At 38.3% G+C, this 19,771-nt stretch overlaps 1 long non-coding RNA gene across 1 annotated transcript; it reads left to right on the forward strand.

Annotated features, from left to right (window-relative positions):
* Positions 1-5,145: 5,145 nt before the first annotated feature.
* LOC139725501 (uncharacterized) lies at positions 5,146-7,433 on the forward strand. The gene is made up of 4 exons (XR_011710552.1): positions 5,146-5,272; positions 6,075-6,222; positions 6,896-6,999; positions 7,384-7,433. It is a non-coding gene; the product is annotated as an uncharacterized lncRNA (long non-coding RNA).
* The last annotated feature ends 12,338 nt before the right edge of the window (positions 7,434-19,771 follow it).

Raw genomic sequence — 19,771 nt, forward strand, 5'->3', positions numbered from 1 at the left:
CTGACGTTTCTAAGCGCACTTTGCTACTCATACAAATAGACTAGAAAACACAATAACATTAACAAAATTAATGTTAACAGTAACAAAAGAAGAAGAAAGAAAAGAAAAGAAAAGAAAAATACATGTGATACAATGGTACAATAATTGATTACTGTGTGCGCCTCCAGAAAAAAAAAAAATACAGCTGATTAAACAGGTGAGTTTTAAGAAGAATTTTAAATGATTCGACAGATGAGGCATTCTGAATATAAAGAGGGAGTTTATTCCAAAGAGTGGGAGCAATGGAAGAGAAAGCTCGGTCACCATAACGGGTTTTTGTACGTGGGCCATGAAGTAATTGGAGAGAGGAAGATGAACTGAGGGGTCTGGCAGAAGAGGAGGAGCGGAGAGAGACTAGGTTTTGAAGATATATGGGTGCAAGATTACGTGTGATTTTGTACGTCAGAAGTAGGATCTTGAAAGTAATACGGGAATGTACTGGAAGCCAATGGAGTGAGCGGAGAACAGGAGATATATGGTCATGTCTCCTACTAAGGGAGACTAATCTAGCGGCTGAATTTTGGATACGTTGGAGAGGGGATATGTGAGAAAGAGGGAGGCCGGCAAGGAGGGAGTTGCAGTAGTCCAGATAGGAGGAGACGAAGGCATGGACGAGCCGCTCAGCTGATGATTGATCAAGCAGACGCCTGATCTTCCCTATTTTGAAAATACCCCATGATGCAGACTTACAAATGTTTGTGATAATTATGGTGTTTAAGAGTTAAGTGTTTGTCCAAAGTAAAGCCAAGGTCTCTAACACAGTCAGAGACCTTAATAATCCCATCCCGAGTAGTTAGATCTGGTAGAGGAACTGTGCTCCTAAACTGTGATGAGAAATGGATGAGTTCAGACTTGTCTTCATTCAGACGGAGTCTGTTGGCAGTGGACCAGGCTTTGATGTCGTTGAGACATTCTCTCAGTGAATTAACAGCAGCAATCCTATCGCCAGGTGACATAGTTATGTAAATTTGAGTGTCGTCAGCATACATGGCGTAGTTGGCTCCATGATGACAATTGATGATTCTGGTGAGTGGACCTGTATAGAGGAGAAAAAGAAGGGGGCCGGCAACGGATCCTTGCGGAACTCCGCAGCTGATAGGACTAGGACGTGACCAGGTCCCATTGATTATCACCCTCTGCGTGCGATCTTGAAGATATGACTTGATCCATTGGATGGCAGTGCCTGTGATGGAATAGTCATTACTAAGTCGTTGTAGTAGCAATGTGTGGTCGAGCGTGTCAAACGCAGCCGAATAGTCAAGAAGAAGAAGAGCAGCCTCATTGCCCTTGTCGACAGCAAGAAGGAGATCGTTGAGCACTTTCAACAAGGCAGTTTCTGTTGAGTGGAGGTTGCGGTATGCCGACTGGTTTGTGGGAAGCAGATGATTACTGTCAACATAAGACATTAACTGTGTAGACACAATCCTTTCAAGAAGCTTACTCACAAATGGCAGATTGGCAATTGGTCGGTAATTGCTCAGGACATCGGGATCTAGGTTCGGTTTCTTCAACAGAGGGGAAACAAGAGATGTCTTGAAAGGTATTGGAACTATACCCGATGACAATGATGTGTTAATGATGTTTTTTAGAACCGGAAGCAGCTCATCAAGGCACTCTTTGAGCAGCCAAGTTGGAAGAGGGTCCAGACTGCAAGATTTTGGTGGAGATAGCATGATGAGACGTCGAAGCTGTTCATCAGTGACTGGATTAAACTCGCTCAGGTTGCAGTTCAAAGAGTTCTCAGGAGCCTGGACGGATAACTCCAAATGGTTCACGTCAGATACAAAGGAAGACACAATATCATCGATTTTCTTCATGAAGAATATACTGAACCTATGCGCCAGTTCTGAATCAGATGAGTGTTCAGGATAAACAGAAGAGTCAGAAGGGGTGGACAGTTTCTTCACGAAGTTGAATAGTCGTTTCGAGTCAGCATTGGCGATCTCTTTTCTCAGGTACTGGGACTTTGCATCAGTAATCAGACTGTAGTACAGCTCACATTCTTGACGATACAGGTCCATGTCAGTCTGCATGCCGGACTTCAACATGCGACGTTCAGCACGACGCCGACGCCTCCTGGCCTCCCTAATCTCATCAGAGAACCAAGGGGCATTGGGTCTAATTGTCACAGTCACGGTTTTAACAGGGGCATGCTTGTCCAACAGATTACTCAGCATGTCATTATACATTGAAATTGCTTCTGTAGGACAGGACGTACACTGGGAAGTCAACAAAGCCTGTTTAATATCCTGGCGGAAAGAGTTGGTGTCAATATTGCGAAGCTTTCTAAAGCTTACTTTCCTTCTAGGATTTGGTGGGCCTTTAAGATTAATGGCGGAAAGAATGGCGGAGTGATCAGATGGCAAAGATGACAATACAGTGATATGGGAAATAATATCTTCAGATTTCCTACTAAAGACTAAATCAAGTGTGTGGCCTGCTTGGTGAGTGGCACCCTTAACATGTTGATGAAACCCAAAGGCTTCAACGGCATTGAGAAAAGACTGAGCGAAACTATCAGCAGAATCATCTACATGTATATTAAAGTCACCAAGAAGAATGGTTGGATGAGCATCAACAGCAGCACTCTCTCTCTTTATACCAACATTTACGAAGAGTTAGTCAACTATGCGAGATAGATTTGCAAATTGGAATGTTGATCATTACAATTCTCAACTAGATTACAGGAATTAACTTCAGTTCAGTTCAGTTTTATTCACCATCATATCAGGCGTATATATATATATATATATATATACAATAAGAAGACACACGAAGATACAAGATTATATACAAAGTATTAAACATACAAAACAAAAACAATTGAACTTGATGGTGGGAACGGCAGGAGAAGCGGTGCGTATGATAGGGGCCCCAATATCTTCGGTATAGTACTTCAGGTGCTGGGTCAAGAGAAAAGTGGATGAATGCTTCTGTCTTTCTTGTTCTCATAGTTCCAGTCGTGTCCGATGTTCTCATCCACGCCTTCCAAGCTTCACCCATAAATTTAGCCGGGCATACTGATGATGGCGACGCAAGAAGGGGCTATGTCTGACCCTTACAGGGCACCATACCTGCTGGGTGACTCTTTATCAGTTTTTCGTGTGTTTTAAGTCATTCAGGGTTTTTTTTTTTCATTCTTTGATTTTTTTTTTCCATTTCTAACAGCGGAAACATCTAAATACTTTACAGAAACTTGATACATAAATTACATCACAATAATAAAAGAAATATTGGAAATGGGGCGGAATGCTAAAAAGCAGTGCTTGTACAGTGCATCCTCCCCCCCCCCCCCCCCACACACACACATACATACACACGTAATACAGTACATCATAATATATTATGATATGATGCTTTTGATATACATAAAAAGCGGAATTACAACAAAAAATAAGATATGGAAACCTCGACTAACCCGAAACAAACATTCTAAACAAATGTACCCTAATTGCCCTAATTACTATCTTCTAAGAAAATGTTTACTCTAATACATGTAGGTCTTACTCTTTCTCTTCATGCCATGGCATGTATAGAAATTATGATCCCTCTAGGAAATATCGTCGGTGTTTTCACGAAGTGGCACGACCGGCCAAAATCGAGTAAATTTTCGATTTTAAGATTTTTGCATATTATGATAGTAAATACCGAGATCTACAACCTGACAAATTTTTGAACCTCAATCTCAAATAATTACGTAATAATAACGACCGTGTCACTTCGTGAAAACTTCGACTGGTCGGTCTACGATTTTCACGAAGTGGCACGATCGCGGGTTGACGGTGCGTATACGCCGGACGTCATCATAAATCATTCATCTGCCAAACGTCCTCGTACGCGCGCGTCTAAAATGGCTGCGCCCAGAGCAACGGAAGCTAGACAGATGAAATCGGTAAAGTTACATTTCGCTCTGTATTGACACTTTAATTGTTCATTTTTCACATTCTTGAATGTAGATTTATGAATGAGGAATTAGAATATCAAAACAGCGTAAATATGTATTCTTGCAGATCACATTGACTTCGTTTGGCGCTGTCCTAGGTTCGTTATCTACGTGTGCAGTCCCACATCTATTATTCGGTGTAAGTGTAGAATAGGCAGGGAAAGTGATTCGAACTAAAGTCAAATGAACACGTCTCACATCTGCATCGAATCTTAAACGCACTAACTGGTGATATATTGTGAAGTTTTATTGTTTCCTGTATTACGAGCTCAAATACGTAATGCAACGACCTACTTCCCAGGTGGCAGGTAGACTGATTTAACTCTCTTATCTTACTTGATTATGTCTGAATCTTCCAGGAATTTAGATCCATTTAAGGGAGTCTATATCTAGGCCTACAACTTCAACATCTAATTAAGATAGTTAACAGTGTTACAATGTTAATAGTGTTCTTGACCTGTCCAGGTTACCTGTCTAGTTTACTCTAAAAGTGATGTTATTTCACTGACTACCTTTGAATTCTCAATGAAAAAAAAAAAAATGATTTTAGAGTTACTTCTGCTAAAAGTCTAACGTTAAATCAGGGAGGTCCTCTTCCCATCTCCCTGTCTAAATTCAGGCGTTACCAACAACAATGGAGACTTTGATAATGTTGTCGAGAATACCGTAACAGCAAATTTGATTTGGATAGACAACAAGCAAAATGCAACGTTTATACTCAGCACCTGAATTCATAAATTGTTCTATCATGCTATATTATGAGCCTAAAAGCCTCAATGTGGTCGTAATTGGCCTATACGTGGCAAGTACTTTTGCCTTAGTTTGCAATTTTTCGTTTTGTTTGTTTTGATTTTCTACAATCTATGGTTCTTTGAAACACTAGGGTTTTTTTCGGGGGGGGGGGGGTGGAGGCTGGGGATTCGGAGCTGGGCAAATTGTAAAATTAAACCAAAGAGATGTTCATTGTTCATAAACTTCAGATTCTGGTAAGCCGGAGAATATAGACCTGAAAGGGATGGGGGGGGGGGGGGGGGCAGTGTGATGTTTTGCAAATCTGTGCATCAATTTTATGATCTTACAGAACTGGTAGTGATGGAGTTTCATGTGACTGACATCTTTCATTCATCTTCCTTTACAAACAGATATTGAGACCTTTGTGTGGACAACCCAACAACTTGCAGACTGGAATGAAATGAGTGCTGTCCTTCGATGATGGGCTACTTTACAGTATTGTACTCCATACCGCATTCCTGCAGATTTCTCCTATCATCTCAAGCTTGAACAAGACCCGTAAGTTACATTGCTATCTGTCAAGGATTTAGAGTAAATTAGACAGACCAGTGTGTAATAGACAGTGCAGGCACACTACTGGTAATAATAATATTACTAATATGATTTGCCACACTAATATGATTTGCCACATACTAAAATAATTGTTTTGATTACCTTTGAATTCTCCATGAAAAAAAAAAATGATTTTAGAGTTACTTCTGCTAAAAGTCTAACGTTAAATCAGGGAGGTCCTCTTCCCACCTCCCTGTCTAATTGAGGCGTTACCAACAGCAATGAAGAGTTTGATAATGTTGTCAAGAATACCGTACCAGCAAATTTGATTTGGAATAATGGATAAACAACAAGAAAAAAAAACAAAAAAACTCCTGTGCAACGTTTATGCTCAGCACATGAATTCATAAATTGTTCTATCATGCTATATTATGAGCCTAAAAGCCTCAATGTAGACGTAATTGGCCTATACGTGGCAAGTACTTTTGCCTTAGGTTGCGATTTTTCATTTTGTTTGTTTTGATTTTCTACAATCTATGGTTCTTTGAAACACAGAGGGTTTTTTTTTGGGGGGGGGGATGGAGGCTAGGGATTCAGAGCTAGGCAAATTGTAAAATTAAACCAGAGAGACATTCATAAACTTCAGATTCTGGTAAGCTGTAGAATATAGACCTGAAAGGGATGGGGGGGGGGGGGGGGGCAGTGTGATGTTTTGCAAATCTGTGCATCAATGTTATGATCTTACAGAACTGGTAGTGATGGAGTTTCATGTGACTGACATCTTTTATTCATCTTCCATTACAAACAGATATTGAGGCATTTGTGTGGACAACCCAACAACTTGCAGACTGGAATGAAATGAGTGCTGTCCTTCGATGATGGGCTACTTTACAGTATTGTACTCCATACCACATTCCTGCAGATTTCTCCTATCATCTCAAGCTTGAACAAGAACCGTAAGTTACATTGCTATCTGTCAAGGACTTAGAGTAAATTAGACAGACCAGTGTGTAATAGACAGTGCAGGCACACTACTAATAATAATAATATTCCTAATATGATTTGCCACATACTGAAATAATTGTTTTGTCTTACTCTTTCTTTAATTACAACTGTATTTGTAGTTTTATGAATGTGAAGCACTGACATAACATGGAATCCAACATTTTGACATCTAATTATCTGTAGTCATGTTGCATTTTGGTATAAAGGCAATGTTGTCCCTCAGTCTGATTTTGATGTGGTAGCAGTGTGCATTTCTTCAGTGTCATGTATCTTTCAGGACTGTTGTAATTGTAGTTTTTTATTGTTAGTTTGATTATTGTTGTGTTTTTATTTTTTTATTGGGGGGGGGGGGGCAAGGGAGATGAGGAAGAACAGTTACACACTCTGTACTGATATGAGATACCATCAACTTTGCAAAAGTCAATGGCACATACTGTATGACAAATTCTTGGCAGAGAAGATGAAAATGAACTGTCTCAATATACATTTATAGTTTTACTCATGTCAATGTGTTTTTTTCTTTGTTCACTCAGAAGTCAAATGTCTGAGACATTACTTACATGGAATTGACTGTGTCACTGATTTTCACTTGTGATGTCCTGCTTTCTTTATTCTTTACTTTAGTTCTGCTCCTGATTCTAGTCAACAATATGTTCATTCACCATTTCGTCTGGCGTAGCATCCTCTTTTTACTGCACTCAAAGGTTACATTGTGCACCATGCTAAAGGTGAGCAAGATCAATAAACAGCATAACACCTTTTCATGTAGTATTTGGTTTTATTTTGTCATAGACAATTACTAAGAAAATCCAGTGTCAATGGACAATTAGGTGTAATCCTACTACAGTCTTGTTATGCACATTATCACATTGATTTAAACTTTATGATAAAAAAAAAAGATGTATTAGCACTTTTGAGTAAAACATTACCAAAGTGTTGATATGAAAGGAACATTATCATACAGTTATTTTCTTAGGGAAATCGGTGTAGTTTTAGAAATGTGTGAAATTAATTAAGAAGTATATTATGACTGTTGTATCAAATGTCATCATTCTCCTCTGCAATGGAGAAGTAACATTGTCTGTGAAAAACAATTGTTCCTCTTTGCATAGGGAGAGAAGCAGATAACAACTGTCTACTGGAGAAAGCCAAGAGAAACCCGAAACAGCTATAAATGACTAGGGTGGCTGAGCTGAACATCTGCACTAAAATCCAAGCCATGGGATCATTGTGGAAGGAGATCATAGCAATATTTCACCACAATCACAGAGTTGCTCCACACAGCAGCATCAAACTTTTCACAAGAGTGTGTGCTCTATGAATGGACAGGCAGGTTCTAGCAGAACATTATGTCGATGTTCTTTTTGATTTTCTATTTAATGACTTTGGGTTTGTATGTGTGCAGAAATGGGGGGGGGGGGGGGGGGTAGTGGTGTCATAAAGTAGGACATCATTTTTAATAATGATAATAATAATAATAATAATAATAATTATAATAATAATAATAATGATAATCATCATCATCATAATCATAATCATAACAATAAAAATAGTAATAATTATAATAATCAACAGTGCTTTAATATATAGCATATGGAAACATTCTGTATTATGCCATTTGTGCTCAAGGATAGAAATGATTGAACAAAAACATACAATTGCAATTACAGTGATACCTTTTTTCACATTTAGACTGTAATGGTAGAGACATTACATGCAAATGTATGCCATTGTTTTTTTATTCAGGATAACAAGTAAGTCACTACCTTTTGAACGAAGGTTTCTCTCTGGTGTATTTTCTATTTAAAGTAGTTCTTTCAAATAGTGTGGATTCAAAAGTTAATATCAACATTTTGATCTGTGTATGAATTTTGACTGGAAACTAGTGCAAGCTTCTTAGCACTGGTGAAATTTTTGTTCATTTTTTTTTTAATTTGGACACTACTCTTGCAGCAGAGTTTGGAATAGCTTGTAATCTCTGTATCTGTTTGACTGACAATCCACAAAGTAATTAATGACAAGATCAACATGTCACATTAAGAAACCATGAAGTACTGTTGTGCGTTTATCAGTAAAGTCTCAAATTTTCAAAATATTGTATGTGAAAGAATCAAGGAGATATTAAGGGACATTAATCCTACATGCTGTATCTCTCACTGTCACCTTATTCACTGACATTACTCTTGATAACCATCAATCCACGGGTCTCTCTATACTGCTTTGTCACAATGATGCCATCCTCAATTTCCACTGTATTATGCTTCCCCTCTCTGACTTTAAACAGTGCTTTTCACAACAAAACCATAGCAATGTCAAATACCATATTGATGTCTCTTCTTTTACTTTGTTTATGAACCAGCTCTCCCATCACACTATTCATTTTGTCTCCCTTAGCCCAGCCACCATTAGGCCAAACCCATAAACAATTTTCAGTATTTTTGAATTATGCCTACCCAAGCACCTGTGACACCCACAGCAGACATAAACTAAAGTCAGGACCAAGTCAAGTCAAGTTGTGCAAGTTAGAAAGGTATTAGTAGACTGCAAGAGGGATATAAAAAATCGGATGCTTACATTTCCTCTGCTTGCTCTCTCTCTGCAACTAAAAAATGCCTAATAAACTTTGACAGAAAATGATTTCTTGGATGATAGATGTACTGCAATACATAGCCATATTATTGCAGTCTGTGTCCACATCAGAAATTATGGCCTAGACATCATTATCTATGTCTTCTTATATTGTATATTTTTGTGGGTTTTACTTTTGAAACAATAATGAGTAAATGCAGATCTGATAGCCACCTCTTACTGAGCTTAGATAAGGAACTTTGTATTTGGGTATCCTCTAGCCGTGAGAGAAAAGAAAGGGAAACATGAGGATTTTTATATCTTGCAAAATAACATGGTATGGTAATGAATAAAATTTCAGGCACATACTGTGCATAATATGAGTGCTTACAAACTGTTACAAAATGAGGGAAGATCAAGACTGTTTGCAGAAGATTTATAATACACTTTGTGAACTGTCACAGCAATTTAAACATCAATTAGATCAGTCACTGTCTACGAGATTGTATTGCCTTTAATATGATGAAGGTTATCCATACCAAATCAGCTAGTGTCTTTGTAATTATGTACTTGTATTCATATCATCAAATTCTAGTTTGATTATAAAGTCAATGTTTGGTAAACAGCATTTGACCAGGTTGAAGTTAGGTGATGGGATATGGAAGGAGGTGGAACATTTTGGTCATTATTTTGTACGATTTTGGGGCTTTAAAGGCAAGAGTCAGTCTAGTCTCATACGTCTGAATAACATTTTTGAATCTACAAAAAAAAAAAAATGAAATATTGTAGTACCCCGAATGCCATGAAATAAAGATATCATCAAGGTGGATGATACATACAGAGCTTGGTATAAATGTTAGAACATAACAGAAACCTTCGTTACATCTGAAAAATAAATGAAAGGTAATGTACTGTACCTAACTTCATTCAAGTTGGAATCTGCATTATATGAGTAGTATGATCCACGTATAGTTTATTGAAAAGCCATATTTAAAACTCGTGTACACACGTGGTAATAAATCTATGAATGAGAAAAGATACCCAAGTAAAGCTCATTTAGTTTTTATGTAATTTAAAAAGTTTTGTAAGGTGTCACGTGTAGGAAATAAATAGAGAGAGGGATTGTGTGTTTGTTTGTGTGTATGTGTGTGTTTGCGTGTGTGTGAGGTAGAGAGAGAGAAAGAAAGCGAAAGAAAGGGTGGAAAAGAGAGTGAAAGAGAGTATTACCAGCACAGAATTATTTTCTTTACAAGAATGACACATTCACAAAGCAATAGAGCAAACTGATTACATTTCATATTCGAAAACAACATAGCACGAGATACAGTAATGCTCCGAGGAAGAGAGTGAATCTTGAAAATTATGATTCGAAATAATGTGTAGAAAGACCGATGCAATGAGCTGAGAGCAATGATCAATGTGTAATATAATGAAGAACAACTCAATAATAATGCCTTTCTGCGAATGGATGAGAGATTTAGAAGGGGGAAAGAAAAAAAAAGTATCAAACAAAATCTTGATACCCAATTCATATCACTAGTATACAAAGGAGCATCGCTAATGCGCGCGCTCGATTATGTGCGCGCGCGGCTATGAGAAATGATGAAGATAACCTAACGCGCAGCGCGTGCGCGCCGATGGTGTCACTTCGTGAAAAATGAAATCCGCACCATGCGCGAAGAATCGAAGCGGCACGGCCGACGGTGCCGGTTCGTGAAAATATTGGAAGCGTTGTTTACGTGTTTTTGTGTTTTCACGAACCGGCACGACGGACTTTGCCCGATATTTCAACGAAACTTTTGTTTTTCACGATGAACCAAGAACATGAAACACACGAACAACTCCTAATCTGTCGTGCAGTGTGATATTTAGGTAACTGGACGTGAAATATAGGCGCAATCATGGATTTTGCAAAGGCAAAAACTTCAAACGCGATTATCTCGAAACTTACTTTCGCGGCTCCGGGGCCGGCTGTGCCGGTTCGTGAAAACACCAGCGATATCTTTGAACAGCTTCCTCCGGATGTTATCGAAATACGAGGAGATTCCGTGAGATGATACATCCATGCACGCTCGGCTCCTTGTCACGCAAAGTGTGATGGTTCCGCCTTTAAAGAGGAAAACCACCCCCAAAAAATTGATAAACTTCAAAAGAAAGAGAGAAAATATTCCCTTCAGAACGATACAAAACGAGAAAAAAATCGGATGAAAAATGAGGCAGAAATGACATTTAAATATTTTTTTTTTCCGGATAACACTAACATGACCAGTCCTTGTGAATTTTTAAGTGAGCGAGTTGAAGATGTCATACCCTCACATCTTTTATATGAAATTCTGAAAAATTGTTATCTTTAGCTAGTACAAGTAAAAGCATGTTCTCATACTGATATATATGATGGTTAAGATTTGTTATATTTCATTTTGGGTGGTATTAAGCAAGTTTTATATTGATATGGCTGAAATATGAGATTTTCTCGGTAAGAATGAAAAGTGATAAGAAGGTATCGGTTGTCGTTTTGTTTATATTGCCGTAATTGGTTTTAAAGATGCATTTCTTGCAGACCTGAACCACGCCCGCTAATTGGATGCTGTTAGTCAGTCGTGATGGTCCAAAGTATGGACAACATAGCAACGATGAGACAAATTATTGATGCATTTATAGTCCTATCAAAGACTAATGCGAAGCCATAGGCAACTCACTAGCCTGTTTCCAATAGCGTGGAAGGCTATCCCACATAAACTACAATGTATAAGGTTGCATGGTATACAACATTATTTGTAGCGGCCACTAATTCCGATTTTTTTAAAGAAAAAAAAACACCCTCCAATTTCTCTGATTTTGTTTGGATGTTTCTTTCTTCGTTATTCTTTGTCACACATACGCTTACAATCGCCCACGCGCTCGCAAACGGACACACAGTTTTCTAGCTCACGTACAGAGTTTACGTTTCTGTTGACCATTCGTCTTTACTAAAGTTAATACTGGCTTTGGTTAAGAATTTATAGTCGAAGCATTCTGTCGTTATACCTGATCGTGAATGGTGATTTGACTCACTTTATCACTACTTTTATCTATAGGCAGTGCTTGCCATCGCTCAACAAGAGATTTTTTGCGCACTCCTTCAGTGGTCACTGTGAAGAAACTCAGCAGGCTTACTTTTGGCAAAGCAAACGAGCAAAATTATCTACGTATCTTGGAGCGTGCTATTGTAGACGTGGATTTCATCTCCTGATATTGCGAGCAGAAATATATCCAAGCGATACTTATAAGACTCTGTTTGTAACTGTTAAGTATATAGATGCGGTTAATTCGTTTGCCTATAGAGAAGCTCCGTTTACTGGAACGATATCATAAGAGGAAATATCAAAGTGGATAAAAACTTGGAGTTGCACAAAAATATCACATATTCCTTCGACGTTAGATTTTTCCGCGATGGGTGTTCAAGCGCCCATCTTCCCAGCGCTGCTGCTGCTGATAACTTTGACCATTCAGATTACGGCCTTCAATGTCGATACCTCATCGCCACTGATTTATCGGGGCCCCTCCGGTAGCTACTTCGGCTATGCTGTGGACTTACACTCTGAGGGTAACGAAAACATGTGAGTTATAGCCAAAGTGATTGCGGATCAGTGAAAATCTGAATATGATCGAATTAACACACTTAGCAGAATTTTAATTGATTTTAATCTTAGCATTCATTCTCATTCATATTGCTCCAGAGAAGGTACTTAAGCTATGAATATCTTCGGGCATAAAATGTTTACCGCAAATAGCGTACACAAGGATTATAATAATGGATGAATATAAGACATTATTTTTTAAAGTGATAATAAGAATTTCATATGCATACTAATAGTGCGCAGTCATCTATGAAATGGGGGTGAAGCTGATACCCCCTCCCGCATGAGGGAGTTTTTGCATTTTCAGAATTGAATTCGACGATCTGGTGCATACTTTTTGTGGAATATTTTGTAAAGTTTTAATTTTCTTTTTTTTTTTAAAGTGAGGAATATAGGCTTATATAACATTCAAGGAAAATTAAATGGCGAAATCGTTGTTTTAGTCTGGGTACTAAGAGTCAGATTCTTGGCCTGATCGTTTTTATCGTCCGCCCAATTTTTTTGTTGGTTTCACCCCTTATTTTGAATGTGCTGAATCCGAATCTGGATGATGCTACTCTTCCAAATTTTGAGATTTTGAGACGGGGGTGGGGGGGGGGGGAACCCCTCCCCCTCCCCATCTCATTTCTTTTGGGGAACCGCCCCTTGATTTTTAAATCTTAATGTCATTATTTTCTATTTCTAAGGAAATATATAGATCTACAAAGGAATTTCAGATTTGAGCAGCCATTTCGAATACCTCAAAACCTTCAAGGATACTAGAGTTGGGTCTTCCAGATTCGAATTTTGTGTTCTCGAAAAGGGTTTGATAGGCCTACCATCATTTTGTTTCACTTTCCCCATTAGGCCTATTAAGACATACACAAGGGATTTCAGATATTCAGGAGCTATTTTGGCTTCCATTCTTGTGGCCAGTTGGTCGGCTGACCATGTCAAATATCTTAATTACAACTATAACAAGATGAAAGAGCTACATTATCCAGATTTAAATTCAGCACCCAAGAAATAGAGTCAAATCGCTATTGTTTTCAATTTCCATCACAGGCCCGTAGCCAGGATTTTTCAAGGGGGGGGGGGGGTGCGGTCACTAAAAAAACGGACCTTCGGTACCAATACCAATGATGACACACACACACACACACACACACACACACACACAATTATATATGTATATATATATGTATATATATATATGATATATATATATTCTTTGGACGACCGAACTACAAAAGTTGTATAAAAATTTGCGCGCGAAGCGCGCCGCAAATTGTGAATTTTGACTGTTTTAATGACGTTTTAAAGTCTCGAGGAAATTTGTATTTTTGTCTGTTGCATGCAATCGCGTCACGGTATTTCATCTAGGAAATAGTAAAAACTCATTTTGCCAGGAAGTTGCAAAGTTTAATTGTGTTCGAGACTCTGCTGTTGTTTTAACTTTTATTTTTTCTATTGTATACCCGCGTTAGCAGGCCTGAAGCCAGGATTTTTTAAGGAAGGGGGGATTGCGTTAATTAACAAAACGGTCCTTTGATACTGTCCCGGGAGGGGTAGCGACAATTAAAAGGTGGACACCATGCTCATACATGGACTTTCAAAATGGCCCCTAAACGAGTAATGATCATATGATTTTTTCGGGCCTTAAAAACAAGTACATGTATTCCTTAAAATGTTTCCTGCACCCTAAAGAAGTACTTCATCATGATTGAACAATATACCATTTTCCCAAATTTCGGCCTTTTTGATACCCTTTGATTATATACGCTCGTACATGACACTTTCCATCTAATCCGTGAGAAAAAACGACCCCTATTACGCGTTTTCTTTAGCGAGTATGGTCACGGTGTCCACCTTTCAGTTGGAGTTTTCCATCCCATTGGATGCTGTTTGGAAGATGAAACATTCACTTTACTATACAGTATATCAGCCGTTGGTATGCGAGTTTGTCAAAAACGAAAATGAATAAGAAAATTTTTAAAACAAAATGAATTGTAAATGTGAACCATTTATATTTTGCCTCCTTGTGGTAGGATATTTCCAGCATTTCCGAACTTTCAAATAATCATTTTAGATTTAATAATATTAAAGGTAGTAGATCCGATTCGCAAACATCTCCAATATCAGTCAAATGTCATATTAACCATCATGCTAAGAAGGTTTTCTGTGTGAAATTTGGAGGTCAGTGAAATTCAAAAATTAAACATCCGTTAGCCATTGGAAGAAGTTGAGTGCAAATTCAGACCTCAGGCTTAGTGCTCAGATGTTTTCCTATTTGATTTGATCTGTCTTACTGTACACACTAAGATACATACTGGAATGGTTATTTCTTATTTATTAAATTATAGTAGCATATTTGGTTACTAGCTGTCTCTAGGCATTTTCGAATTTGGGCTGCAAAGAGATCCACTACCTTTAAGTTAGAAGAGAGATAAGTAAATAATGATAAAATAAACCAACAAAAAAGAATGAGTTTCTTTTGGAATACTATCTGACAAACTTTTTACTTTACCATTTTACTTCATAGCTCAGCACTTTCCATTCTCTCTCATACCCTCTTACCCATTACATTTAAATGAAATACAACTAAAATGAGTTTGCGTGCCTGCATAATACTCTTTGGATATATAAGTGAGAATGTTCTTAGGTTTTGGCTCACTTTAAAATGAGAACCAATAGAACTGTCACAACATGAGAAAATGTATAAGTAATAATCAACAGTACATTTCCGAATTTGGCCTGCAAAGAAATCCGCTACCTGTAAGTTAGAAAAGAGATTAGTAAATAATGATAAAATAAACAACAAAAAAGAATGAGTTTCTACCGCCGTATCCAGAACAGAGCCTGAAACGGTGCAGGCTCAAGAAATCGTTTGTACTAATACGTCTTGAAGTACTGTGTGATACTGTTGACTCAGACTTCTACAAAGCTGTAAGTGAGAATTTTACCCCAATCCGGCTCATTACCTGTGTTTTTTATGAAAAATATGAATAAAGAATGTAAATTAAATAACGACGCGTCACAATGCAGTCTAACGCTCTCACAATGTTATCATACATGGGGTTTTTCCCTGACTGTTTTTACTCCGGAGCTCTTGCAATATTCAGGCTTTTGTAATACTATCTGACAAACTTTTTACTTTACCATTTTACTTCATAGCTCAGCACTTTCCATTCTCTCTCATACCCTCTTACCCATTACATTTAAATGAAATACAACTAAATTGAGTTTGCGTGCCTGCATAATACTCTTTGGAAATTATAAGTGAGAATGTTCTTAGGTTTTGGCTCACTTCAAAATGAGAACCAATCGAACTGTCACAACATGAGAAAATGTATAACAAATAGAGAACTGGAGTAAGACAGGCCTTTCATTTTGTTTTGTCTCTCCTGATCGTTCGTAAGAAATGCTAATTCATGACCACCTTTTCACAATTTGATTGGAGCATGCATTCATAATGGAAAATAGTTGACATAATAATCTATCCCCAGGCATTATCATGCCAACATGTACTTATATATACATGTACAATATCTTTGTGAGACGTAGATATAAAATGTCTCAGGTTTTCGATTATAGTAATTTCGAGGAAATTTCTTTAATTTTTATCATATATGTAAACTTGAGGCTATTAGATTTTCATCCACTTACCTCTGTTCCTGTGAAAAAATGCAAGTGTCAACCTCAATGTCATCCACGAATCGCACGTACTCGGGCGGCCAGTGGAAAAAAAAAAAAACACCGGTCACACGCGCCAAGGGCCATGGCATGCAGTGCCAATATAATAATAGCTCGCACAAATTGATACATAACATTTGTCTTTGTGTGCATGGGGACGATCCGATGGTTCATACAACAAAAGGGTTTCGTACAATTATTTTTAACATTGTTAAACGTACTCTTCCACATTAACGTAGCATATAATGTGTCTTTATATTTATTTGGATCGTTATCTTGAGAATTGCTAAAAACCGTTATTATGAAAAAGTGGACCTTTCAGAATTTGGGGGGGGGGGGTGCGTACGCACCCGACGCACCCCCCCCCCCCCCCCCCCCGGCTACGGGCCTGCATCATAAGAAAAATATAGGCCCATTATGTAAATAAGGCATTTCAGTTTTTAGCGGCCGTTTTAGACATCTCAAAAGCCTTAAAGATGCAAGAGTTGTATTTTCAAGATTGGCTTCAGCACCTCCGAAATATAGGGTAAGACCATGCACTAAAAAATACTGGGCTACGGTAAAACAAGGTTCAACCTTTGGCGCCCAGTCGACTATGTCATATCACCTCGTGTTCCAAGTGCATGTGCGTCTTCACTGCATACTTATGCTAAGTCTATGAAAGGACAGCGCTCACCGGCGATGACAAAATAAGCGACAGTCAAACGACAGCGAAAGGAAGGGGGAGGGGGTAGCAGTTATCTCGATAATGTCACGTGTAAAGATTGGATAAAGTAAAATGTAGGCCTGATTAGCAAAGAGAAGAAAAAACATAAATTCTGGACTTGTTGCTTGATTTCTTCACTTATAGATCGGCTATGGTCGAGTTTGAGTCTCACCGGTTTTCAGAATATCTCGCTCAGCCATTCACATCCACTCAGATTCTCAAATTTTCCATATAAACGAGTATGGGGGGGGGGGGTTGTTGAACCCACAACCTACATGACGGTTACTTCTAGGCGGGTGTGGATTCTTTCGTTCTCTTTTTGAAATCTTAAAAGTTTTCGCCTTTTTGTTTTTGCTGTTGTTTTTGTTTTGGTCAAGCGAACCCATGTGAACACTCGATCCCCTCCCCCCCCCCCCCCCATTATGGGCCTCTATACTATGTGTATAATCAAATACTATAGTATTCATGATTTAGATCTGTGTGTATTTTTCTATTATTCTAGCCCTACTTTGGTTCGCTACATTTCAGTCACAATTCAATGAAACGTCCATTCTATTTTTTTTTTTCGGTAATGACCACCATCCACTAAAATTGGTATCCCCTATAGGCTGTTAATCGGGGCCCCACGAGCTCAGACGGACGAAGTAGGAGTACACGAGGGTGGTGCCCTCTATCGGTGTTCCCTCGACCCAAGTACGTCCTCATTTCACCCGCCAACTACACCGCAGGGAGCAAACGAGTCTACCCCGTCACTTCAGTGCTCCCAAGTCATCTTTGACCATTCAGGTAAACTGGCTCCGTCGTTAAAGGGACTATACAGTACTGGTTGAAGTGAGGATTCAGCTTGTAACGTTTTGCGAGATATTTAGAAACCACTTTGTGAAATGTTATAGAGCATACAATTCTAAGAGGAATCAAAAGTTTATTTGATGAAAATCGGTTTTGAAATGACTGAGATATCTAAAAACAAGGTAAAACAAAGAAATCCTAATAAAAGTTGTGACCTGTCAATTTTATTAGGATCGCTTTTTTTTTTGGATATCTCAGCCATTTCAAGGCCAATTTTCATCAAATAAACGTTGAATCGTTTTTTTTTTCTCATAAGAGGTTTCTCACTATCTCACCAAGAAATGTTATAAACCTGAATTCTCACCTCAACCAGTACTGTACAGTTCCTTTAAGGTGATACATGACTTCAGATTCGTGTTGTTTGTCAGGCTGTGATGTAACAGTGTTACATCAATGTTGCCATAATAATTATGGCAACATCACAACCACTAAATAAAATCGTACACGTACATACGTGGCAGGCGGTCAAATGTATTACGATTTCAAGATTGTCCCCTTGGCCTCATTTCACTCCGTATAGACCTTAATGGATTGCAAACACTGCATCTTTGGAATGTCCACTGGGAAGCATTCTCATAATACGAGCCGTATACCACACGAAGACATGTTGAATGGGGGGGGGGGGGTTCCCACCTCCCTGGTTGAATACACTTGTAAAGGTGTGATGCAATGAAACCGTTTCACGGTTCAGGTGTTCGATAATGCCCAGTAGTACATCACCGCACGAGAAAATTAATTTCATATGGATCGATGGCGAAATTGAGGAGAGCAAGTATTTGAAAATTTGAGCATTTTCACGTGATCATTGACACTTGCTCTTTGACCCCATTGCTCACATTTTTTCAAAGATTCACTATATCGTACATATCCATTTTCATAGCAATACTTTGAACTATTTTCAAATTACGGGGAAACACAAATCACGTTACCAAACACTAACTTGAACGTTCACCCCATGGCCAAAATCGTTCACTACAGAATCATTGTGCAGCAGTGCATGCTGAACTAATATACCTTCCTTGTTTCAGTTAATGCATTGCGTAATCTCCAAAGAATGGAGAGAGTGTAATTTCAGCAGTCAATAGTAGAATTTTAGCATTTTAACCTAGGATTTGATCTTTGACCTTTAACCCCGTGACCTCGAACTTCCCACGAGAATTATTGACAAGCAGTATAATTTATGCATAATTCTATGTATTAAATTCCAAAAAAATACTTGAGGGATTCCCGAGATATGTAGGGAAAATTTAATTCTAGCATTTGTATTTGACCTTCGACCATGGACCTTTGCTCTTTGTCCCCATGACCCAATACTTTCCCAATACCATACAAAAAGTCCCTTAGTTGTCGGGTAAATACCTGCAGACATTGCATAGATGTGTGGGAATGTAAAATTTTAAGAATTTGGCCTTGTCCTTTGACCTTTGGCCGTGTGCATGTGCACCAAAAAGTTGATAGGCACAACTTCGTCTGCTCATAAATATTTTTGCCAAGTTTTATTAGGATACCTCAAACAGCTTTGAAGTTACGCTGTGACGACACAAGCGACTATTTTTTGATAGATTTGTGGTAAACGTCTTACACTGTACATATTCCTTACATCGTTATCGGTTCTTTGTCATACTTCATGACATCGTTTATGTGTCTTGGAGAAAAAAAAAGTGAAGGTTGAAACTTTCAATTAATGCAAATCAAATACATCTTGTCGAGTAGAGTCATGTCATACATGTATGTAGAACTGAACTTGGTCAGATTAGTACTCATCATTCTCCTGGGAACTTTCCAAAGGCAGTGATATTTGATGGACCGGTTAATTGGTATAGTGTGATGAATTCTAATCATGATTAATAGAATTCACGCGCACAAGCACACACGCACACGAACACACATCATGTGTTCGTGTGTGTGTGTTTGTGCGCGTAAATTCCTTTATCACTATTAAAGGAGCAAGTAATTTGTATGTGTGTGTGTGTGTGTGTGTGTGTCTATGGTTAAGGCACTTATGTTTTCAATTAGATTCGTTGAGTATTCCCTCTTGTCATATTTTGAAGATTGATTATTTTCGCTTGTTTGTTTGTCTGTTGT

This window comes from Diadema antillarum, unplaced genomic scaffold, assembly GCF_040938485.1.
Source record: "Diadema antillarum isolate AM-2024a unplaced genomic scaffold, OU_Dant_1.0 seq00000047_RagTag, whole genome shotgun sequence".
NCBI classification, from domain to species: Eukaryota; Metazoa; Echinodermata; class Echinoidea; order Diadematoida; family Diadematidae; genus Diadema; species Diadema antillarum.